The following is a 10,805-nucleotide window of genomic DNA, read 5'->3' as shown; positions in this document are numbered from 1 at the left end:
GATTACTGTGGGAAAACTTGTGTGCATTTGCAGAAGTAATCCCTAAATATGTTCATGGAAAGAGTGGATGTATTAGCACTACTTAGAAATCTGATTTGATGATTTCATCCCTTAATATTTTGTAAAAATTAAACCCATAATATGTACTGGTTAACATTACCATGTATATACAAATGAACATTTTTGTATGCATGGAAGTATTTATATATATATAAAATAAATTAACATCTTAGTATTGAAATATTGAGTGCACGAACAGTTGTGTTAGATAAGAAATAGAAAACCTGTTAAAGTCATCCAAACTTTAGAACATTCTATAGCAATACTTGTACAGGAAGTAAAGGATTCTTACATTCTAGTAATTCTGTAACAAAGATTTTAAAATTGTTCTTAATGCATTAATATCAGTCCTACTTTGTTGTTAATTATGAATCGTGATTTCTGAACTTTTTAGTGAGAAAAAAAGGCTAGCAAGAATAATTCTATAAATGATTAAAGTGGTTAAGACACCTGTAAAAATGCTATTTAAGCACATAATAATCACATAAAAATACTTTGCCATGCTGATGTTACCAATTAAATGAAAAGTAAAGAAATTTATTTCTCCCTTTTTCTCACACAATAACCTTAGAAATGGAGTATCATAAAGTGTTTTTTTTTCCTTTAATATACACTATATAATAGTCCAAGCAAGACATTAGCTAAGTGAACTTCCCTTTTACTTCCCTATCACTAACAACAGTCCCGACCTGGAGATGCAGCCTCTTAGGATAAGAAGAAAGTCTGTCCATGCGTGCTTAGTCTATGCCACTCTTGAACAGATTATATATCAAGCTGAATTACCCTTTTTTCTTTCTTTCTTTTTCTTTCTTTCTTTCTTTCTTTCTTTCTTTCTTTCTTTCTTTCTTTCTTTCTTTCTTTCTTTCTTTCTTTCTTTCTTTCTTTCTTTCTTTTTGGGGGGGAAGGTAATCATAGTGGACACTTTGGGGAGGTATGTGTTTGGTTACTCTCAACAAAGAATTCAACTGGACAGGGAATCTCTGACCTATTTAATATGATGTTTAGAGGAGAATTTGTGATTTTAATCCTAGAACCATGCAGTGTTCACACTCGCATATTTCAGTCTACTCCTTAATATCAAAATGACAAAGGGAAGAAAAAGGTAGAAAAACAATGAAATGCTATTCTATTAAAAACTTCATATTCAATTGAATCATTGATAATAATAATAATAATCTTTTATTTTTTTGGCAGCCTGGAATCAATTAGAAAAAATTATCATATGCTGTAAGCACACCTTACGGGAGCAAATGGCAGAATTTTGTTGATCTTGCTAACTTTTTTCAAAGTGCATGTGCATGTGTTAAAGTGCTTACTGCTTTAATATTTGCAAGAAATTGATTGTGAAACTATGAAACAGTCTTTCATTTTCTACTCTCCGAACATAATGTTCAACAAAAACATACAAATGAACAAAAAAGGAAGAAGGATTTTAAGGCTGACGTTCATGTTTGCATGTAAATAAAGCAAGAGCCACAAACAAAGCCAGCAATCTCACATACTTGCCTTCAGTGGTAAAGGATGGAAAGGCTGCCTGCTACCAATCAGCAAGTGGTTGCTATGGTTACAAGGTCAGGAAATATGCCTTTTCCCCAGTTGTCCAAGGCTTGCACATGTCACTTCTGAAACTATGAATTTTATATACAGGTCAGGAGATGCATACCAAAGAAATAAACAGTGAACTGGACCATAATGACAGCTAACGTTCAAACGTCCTTGAATTTTTTAAATTTCTATACAAACACATTTTGTCATTTTGAATGTTTTTTTTTCTTTTTTTTTTTTTTGTATAAAATTGGAGCAATTCTTTCCTGTAATGAAATTTTGCAAAGTAGGTACAAACTATGCCTCATTATTGTAAGCTGCATCAATAACTTGTCTTAGAAAGATATGTTCTTTCCCTTTATTTTTTTAAACTCTTTAAATTACAGCTTTGGAATATTATAGGAATATAATTTGGTGCAACTTAAGAACTCAGAGTAATAACTACTTTCTGAAAAACAGATTTAATAATGCTGTATTTATCTGTAGACAAGATGGTGGTTAAGCTGTTAATGAAATGCAGATGGTCCTGTTTTAAAATACAATTTCTGCTTTACTCAGTATGCTAAGCTTTAATATAATCTCAAAAGGTTGAAAATGATATAGTATTTGTAAAATGAGTGAATTGTGAAAGAAACCTTGATTGTTTATGTGTCGTTGAAGAATTTACTAGGAAAATTAGTCAAAGGCCTCTCGGGGGACTTAGCATTTTGCTACAGATAAGGTAGGTCAAGTAAATTTAGTGGTGGTTATTAAAGGGTCTGTATTCTTTTTGCTTTGTAATCTGGAGTGGTACATAATATTCTTCTCTTTATTTCAAACCTATTTAAAATCTAGATTTTGCTGTATAAATATTTAAGAACCATGATAATTTTTTTCTGAACTTTCAACTAGGAACTGCTTAATGGACTTAACAAGCAAAAAGTTAAGGACATTTCTGAAGTGATATTTACAGAATTGCAGTTAGAATATTAAGTTATGTTTCTTCTCTCTGAATGTGTACTATATAAATGTTATAGCTATGTAATTACATCCTGTTTTGTATAGAGCCAATATTTCTTTACTAACTGAGGAATGTATGGTAGCAGTGTGCAGCATTTTAATAGCAATACGTAGCACACAGAGTTCAGAGTACTTGTAATGTTTTTATTTTTTCAATGTAGACTGTATGTAAATGACTTTAAAAATGAAATTAATAGTTCTTTTTTGAAAAGATTCCTTCCCATTTTTTTTTTCAAAAAGTTCTTAGTACAGTATGCCTGTTTTTTGTTGTTGTTGTTGTTGCTGTTGTTTTTAATCATGCTTTTTTCCTTGCTACTTGCTGTGGATTTCAAATTTCATTTCTTGATGCGAAAAGCCTGAAATAGACCAAAATAAGCATGTAACACAAAGAGAATATTTTGTTTCTCTTTCTCTTTGATTATACTTTTTTGTTAAACTGAATATTTTTATTCTTTATATTTTGGTTGTGGGTGTTTTTTTCTTTTTTTTTTTTTTTTTTTTTGTCTTCTTACAGATTTTTCATTTGTTTTTACTTAGGAAAGCTGAGTATTTAACTTGATAGCAATCCTTTCCTTTTCTTTCTTTTTTACCCCTACGTTTTCCTCTCTTTTCTTTTTTAACAGAAAGCAGCATTCAAATGAGAAACTAAGTACATTTCTTTTCAACAGGCAATTTACCCCATGATGAGATATGCTTTCACTTATTTTTCTTTGACATTCTAGCATCTAGCTGCACAGCAGGTATCCAAAGGTTGGGCTTCAAATAAAGGATAACTACATTCTTACATTAATAAATGCTATTGTATGAGTATGTCATATTATGCCAGCATTTAGCTCCTTTAATTGTTTTTTTTTAAAATTATACATGATAACAAAGATATAGATAAAGTGAGAAAGATTTCAAAATGTATTGCTTTATCATTATTGTTTTGTTTGTGCAGATTTGCTTTCTTTATGGTACTAATGTTTTTTTTCATTCATGTAATACCATTTTGAAATTAAGAAATTATTTGAGAAATTTTGCTAATGTTTATAAAATCTGCAAAAAGCATATTTTAATTACCTGGTTGCTGCGTGAACTAAAAATAATATATTCTGGTGTTCTACCTGCAAGATTAAAACTATTCTAAGCAGTCAGTGATATTATACTATCCCAAGGAAACTGTAAATACAGGATTTGTAGATGTGATTGAGGAATACAAATCTGTGTTGCTCAGAACAGACAATACAATTTAATATATTTTTAAAGAGTAATATTACGGACATTTTTCCAATCTTATGTAGTTTTACCATGAGACCATATTGTACTGTCTTATGTACATTTTTCTCCTTCTGTGACCTTTTTGTATGGCCAGATGAGTCTAGGTTATGTGTCTTGTGGCCTGTGAGCAACCTTGCCCATTAGCCAGTCCCCAAACCTTTGATGTGAACCATCATCCCTACGATTTCTGTGGTTCATTCATTTTTGTGGTTCTCTAATGATCTCTGCCCCAGCTCTGAATCCTGCCTTTATTGTAGACAGAGCTGACAACAGGCAGCCTTGTCTTTCATTTCCGTGATGTACTTTGTACTGCAGTATGGCTTTTGTTAGTATTGATGCAAACATTACCATAAACCACCACCTAGGGACTAGAAACAATTGACTAACTGTTTTCAAATCCAATACACTTAAGTTGATCAGACACAAAGTTTAAGTACAGTTAGCTGTAACAGCACCAAAGCTGTGTGGTCTCAGCCTCTATAGACTGAAAAATAAAGGTCAGAGGAATGAGGATGCTTGTGTCAAGACAAACTGCAATGAAATTTATTCAGGAGGTGAATATTGGACCAAGAACTCATTCCTCCACTTGTTCAACAGAAGAAATATCAGTTTTATTATCAGTACAATTTGAAATTATATCCTTTTTATCTGGTTTAAAAGTTCATTCTTAGGTTGAAGTAAAATGGATTATAGACAGAAAGCAACCATTTTATAAAGTAGTTCAGAATGTGATGAGAAGTCCATTTCAAATTGGCCAATGTTAAAATTGCTCAGTTACATTCTAAACAGCAGGCTAACAATCACTGAACTCATTATAAATGAGTATTTCTGCACAAATTAAGCAGTCGAGAACTTAACAAAGTGAAACAAAAGTACTAAGAAAATGAAGTGGATTCAAGGATCCATGAATATTTCAACTGTCATAAAAAGCTTCATATTGAGCATACGGTAATATGTTTACTAACCTCCTGATTTTTTTTAAGTATGAATATGTTAAGCCGTAGTATTTAAACAGTCAATGCAAATGTGTTAAGCAGGAGCTGAAAAAATCTGGTCTTTGGGGGAAATAAAACAGCAGGAAAATAGGAAATATATTTTTTTTTTTCCTGAAGTTTTGATGCAGTCACTTATTAACTGTAATTGATTCATTAGTACCTGTTCTAAAGCAGTGTGCTTTACCCAAGACACCATTGCATTATACAGTTATAAAAGTCTGTCATCACACTCAATGTAATTATTTCACAGTGATCCTTTTTTAATATTCATATTTACAAATTAAATTTCTTTGTATTCACTTTTTTATATAAATGGAAGTAATGCTTTTTGCAGTAATGTTAATCTAGAAATACATTGCTGGTATTTACTCAAAATCATTTATATTTACATGCTTAGATCATGTTTTTAATTGTTCTGTTTCTTCTACTATGAGTATGCTCTCTGGGGCAGGGATTTTTCCTTTTTTTTTTCTTTTTTTTTTTTTTTCTCCTCTGTTTCTGTAAAACCCCCAAACCACCTTTGAAAACTGTAGTAAGATTAATTATAATAAGATTATGTTTTGTTGTTGTTGCTTTTTAATCTTTTTGAGCAATATGAATTATGTAAAATAGTGAATAGCAGAAAAGTTAATGTTTACTATGGGCAGAAAGGCAGGTGTCACCTTACCCCTGAGAGTGCTCAAGGTGAGAAGAAAGGTCTGCCTTCCCCTGCAAATCTTTCAGAATCTCTTGTATCTCAAAACAATACAACTTGGAGAGAGAATAGGCATTATTCTAACTCATTTTGCTTCCTATCAAATGTTGAAAGAAATTTGAACAAACTACGTTGATATATTTCTGTTTCCATTTCACTTTTAAAGTCTTCTTCAATATCTCAGAACCATGTTGTCACTACAGATCCTCAATCCTTCTGCTTGTAAATCTGATGCATTGTCATGTCTTGTTTTCTGGTGGTCTGACCACCTCACACATTTGAAGTAATAGATATTTTATTTTATTTTATTTTATTTTATTTTATTTTATTTTATTTTATTTTATTTTATTTTATTTTATTTTATTTTATTTTATATATATATTTTTTTTGCTTCCATAGAGGACACTATTTTTAAGTTAAAAAATAATGAGAGTTTTGAAAATGATAAAGATTCATTCCTGTTGTGACTTGTCCAGCACTGACTAAATCTGAAAGGGTCATCTCTTAGCGGAATACATGATTAACAGTCTCCATATTTTGACAGTGGAACTTTTAGCCCATAAAGAGAAAGAGGGACTATAAATCCTTGCAGACTAAGAAACATCTCATCTCTGCTTACATAAAACAAATAAATAAACAAAACAACAACAACAAAAACCGAGAAGATTCAGAGATGGGCTAAGACCTGAATATTAAGCTGAATAAAACCAACTCTGATCTGTTGTTTATATCAGATGATGGCATTTAGCCCTGTGCTGGATACAATATAGTGCTTGGTATTTTGGGGTGAGTGGGGAAAGTAGGAATGTGCTACCCAACCATTTACCATGTCTAATCCTTCCATGTTTAATAAAGGAACTTTAAATCTGTGTGTATCGGTATTTCTTGTGCCTTGTGCATTTTAAACAAAGTCTTTGCTTTTTAATTACTGTTACAGCCTGTATTCAATGATGTGGAAATAAGACAACATGAACACATGCAGTGACAAACTTCATAACTTTGACTACTAAATAAGATGCTTTCTAAAGAAAACATTCTGACTTTCATCTATGCACATTGTATTGATATTTGAAGTGCTGTAGCTTAATTCTGAAATATTTAATACTGAAGTGAGCTGTTCAAACAGGACTTTATGAAGAAAAAATGATTATTGATGTCAATTATGACACTTTGGTTCAGTGTTTCAATAATGGCAGTATGTACTACAGTCATTTTGTAGCTGAAAAAATTATCAGTGATAATTGACTGAGAGTTCTGAACAGGCATGTTATCCAAGTTCAGTTCAGACAACAAAGGTGCAGAAGAGCCAAAGTGATTTAAGCCCTCAGTTCAATGTGTCATACCCTCCCTGACATCACTTTATTTTTTAACCATCATCCAATGGACCATATAAGATATATAGGGGTTGATGGCTTTTGCTGCTGAATTTATGAGTAGAATCTCTTTCTGAATTGTCCCATAATTGGGTTCTTAAAATAGATTTTCTAAGATAAGTGCAGTTGTAGTTGTGTATTGTAGCCAAGTTCCGATTTTTTTTATTTTTTTTTTCATAAATGTGAACCAGCCATAGGAATTTAGAGGGAGAAGTATAATGGCTAGTGATTAATAATGATCCTATAGATTAAATGTCACAATTAGACTGGCAAGGAAACTAATAGGTCAAAAAGGAAGTATAATTTTATGAAATTTCATTAATGCTAGATTTAAGCCTTGCATTCCAGCATAGAACTTGTTTACAGTTAGAAATCTTACAGGATTACCAGATTAATTTCAATTTTTGTGCAAAGACATGAAAGACTCTCTAGTTTAATATTATAGCTGATATTGCTGTTTAATGTATGATTAATGAGTAATGTTATTATTAGAATAAATCAGTTCTTGTTAAAACATTTGTGCACCTAATTCCTTATTCTAATTACCTGCCTTATTGTAATCACCTGGTAATTTTTTAATCCTTGTTTAGAGTTTAGATTTTATTTTTGTTCATATATATTGGATGCAAAGTGTTTTTTTGTTTGGTTGGTTATTTTTGGACACATGATTCTTGCAGATTTTTTTTCAGAGTAAATAAATCTGTTGAAACATTTCACTAATGTCAGTCCTGGTACAAATTAATGTACCTATTTAAATCTGAATTTAATAAACATAAGATCTTACTATGAAATTAAAAAAAAAAAAAAAAAAAAAGAAACAAAAGATATTAAGAAACCAAAACAACAAAAACAAACAAAAATGACCAAAGAACTGAAATGTTACATATTTTATCACAGATGTCTAAGTAAACCAGGACAAAATTTTCTACTCTGTCTGTGGCTGTTACCAAAGCCATTAAAATAATCAGATATACCCAAAGTCATGTCAAAAATATTATCAGTGCAATTGGTACCATTTTAAAGAACTAACTAACTAACTAGCTAACTAACTAAATCTGGGAAATGCTAGTTTCTTTCACTGATTTATTAACAGCTCATCTGCATTGAGTGTCACTTCTGCAGGGTGAGACAGGAAAAAAAATCCACTGAAGTATAGCAAGAGGAGGAGTTAGGAGAACAGAGCTAGGGAAAAAAAAAGGCTTTCCGAGTGTGAAGTGGACTTGATCTCTCTCAGAGATACTCCTCTCAACCCACTTTGTGTCAAGCAACTAACATGGGTGAAGTTTCAAGTTCTGCAGACAAATGCATCACACTTGGATTCACAACACCTGTAACAGCATTCAATTGGTATACCTATATTTGAATTTTCTCCCTTAAACTACCTGAAATAGACTAAGAAGATATATATATATATATATATATTTTACCTCCGTTTAGTTTTTAATGGGAGTACAGAGAGCAAAAGGTTCATTCACATTCAACATGAAAAAAAAAAAAAGAGTATTTATTCAACCCCTTTGAATAGATCATCATAACTGCTTGTCTGGTCAGCTTTCTCCTTGGAGTTTCAAGTTATAGTTGTCAATGTGTAATCTAGGGGTCTTGTCTAGCTGCCTCTATTAAAAAGTGAGGCACTCAATACCAGCTGCACTAAGTAGGGTGCCTTTATCTGTAATAGTGCCATCAACACTTCTGAAGATGTACTTGGAGTGCACATGGCACAGACAGTCTGATGCAGCACAGAAATTTCCAGAGCTGGTCATAGCTGATTTTATGCTAAATACAATATTTTTTTGCAAGAGCTCTATTCCTTTAATCAGGAAGATATTCATTCATTGATATACTCTTAGCTGAGGCAAATTAAGTTTCCTTTTGCCTCTTTTGAAATAATTAAGAAACAATCCATAGTTTAACTCACAAAAGGTACCAACAGGTATCTTTTGGGAAGAGTGACTTCCTTCTGTCATTAGTGTTGTGTTTTTGTGTTTTGTTGTTGTTTGTTTGTTTGTTTGTTTTCTCCTTGTCTTGTTCCAAAAAGAAGCATTAATTGTATTTCACATGGTCATTAATATAAGGAATTCTTTTTTTATTTTTTCTCAGTAGGTTGTATAGGCTGGTGTTAGAAACTGCATTCTCTGTCTTGAAAGGAAACTACTTTCTCTATTTTAAAATAGGGAAAAATACAAGAAAGTTGGAAGAATCCAAAGTCCTGGGAAGATGAGGCTAGGTGTCTAAGGATCTGGAAGCATTCCTTTTAAAGCAATAAAAGTTGCTGTCCTTTGTCAGCATAGTTTCCTAGACACATTTGTTACTCATGACCCCAATGACCTTCTCATCTACTCGTCTGAATAAATCTAAAAAGAATGAAGGAAACTAATTGTTGCTTAAACCAAAAAGTCTCATGTAAATTTACTCTTGTGATATGTGCCATAGATACAGACTATGCTGCGCCCTCCCCTTTCCATATACTCACAATGTGCATTATTTACTTAATCATCCAGTGAAAAGCTGCCAAGGACAGATGTGAAAAAGGGAGACAGAGAATCACAGTTTCTGCTTTCCAAGCTCTCAGTCCCATATCTGATTTTGCTTCTCTCTCTTAAGGCTTAAGACAGTAAGCATCAGACCCATGTTATAAAAGCTCTCAAGCTTGGAGGCCGAGAAGAATGTTGAAGCTAATAATGACATGGCCTTCACTGCTTTGTTTGCAATGAGCAGCAGCAACAAAAGATTCCTCCAATGATCTAAGCCTGCTGGAAACAGTGCCATTTCTTCCCTTGAGATGTGAAGCAAGGAATGTATTGAGAGTATGTTCTTTCCTTTTAGACTAAGGTGTTTGAATCCTAAGACAACTTTAAAGCATGAGTGACTGTAGGGTCTCATTTAGATCCACATAAATTTGGCTTCACTCTCCCTCCCCTAGTCAGACATGCACACTGGAGATAACGACTAGCAGAATAGCAGTGACACAGTTAATAGCAGCACATAAATACTACCTGCCTTTACCTTTTTCACATTTATCTCGCATGATCTTGGCAAAACCAAAGTTTTATTTTGTTTTGTTTTGTTTCGTTTCGTTTTGTTTTACCATGTTTAAGGAACATCACTATAAAACCATGAAATATTATCTATGACATAAAAACGAATTTTGAGCTCTAAAGGATGAGGAACTGGACTCTCAGAATATTTTCTGTAGAAACAAGATTTCCATCTGGTTTCTAGGTAGAATATGCAGGCAAACTGGTCAGTTCCATTGTTAGTGCTCAGTGTGTTAATAGAGACAAGGTCTGGAAAAATATTCTTGGCACTCTTTTTCTTTTTCCCAGGTTCACAGAGAACTAGGAGAAACAGAATAAGCCTGAAGTCTTAAACAGAATGAATCCTGAGTCTTTCTCAAATATTTTCTTGTGTTCATCTGCTATGTTTGCTCTTTGCTTCATCATACTTCTCCGTTCTATGTAAATGCGTGCTTTTTAAGGATAAAGAAGAGAAAACTTCTTGTCCTTGCCATTAAGAACTTGCATAAATCATTGTCTCCCTATTTATCTACCCTTTGTCTTTACTGGATAGCTAACACTTTTGCTCTGCCACATGTCTCCTTTGATGCTCCATTTCATTGTTTGTCTTTCCAAAACTATTGCTTTGTTTGCTTCCTTATCATTCATAAGCTTATAACATCTACCTGAACTAGCCTGTCTGTAAGTAACCTATATTTTACTGACTCCTACAAATATTTGCCTCATCTTTCCATCTCTGTTGTGTTTCATTGTTTTATTACTTGGTGTCTTGCTTGATAGTTCCCCAAATTAGGGTCTGAACCAATAAACAAATGTCCATGCAATGCTGAAAGGATGAAAATGAATGTAGGACTGGAGACTT

The 10,805-nt window shown here is 32.6% G+C and overlaps 1 long non-coding RNA gene across 1 annotated transcript in view; it reads left to right on the top strand.

Annotated features, from left to right (window-relative positions):
- Positions 1 to 964: 964 nt before the first annotated feature.
- The window catches only part of LOC310893845, a 30,285-nt gene continuing 20,444 nt past the window's right edge, over positions 965 to 10,805 (top strand). The window contains exon 1 of the long non-coding RNA XR_014579366.1: positions 965 to 2,326. This is a non-coding gene — a long non-coding RNA (uncharacterized lncRNA). The remainder of the gene's footprint in view (positions 2,327 to 10,805) is intronic.

Source organism: Anser anser, assembly GCF_964211835.1.
Source record: "Anser anser genome assembly, chromosome: 2".
In the NCBI taxonomy this organism is placed as follows: domain Eukaryota; kingdom Metazoa; phylum Chordata; class Aves; order Anseriformes; family Anatidae; genus Anser; species Anser anser.
Note: the sequence above shows the minus strand (reverse complement) of the source record. Positions and strands in the feature narration are given on the sequence as shown.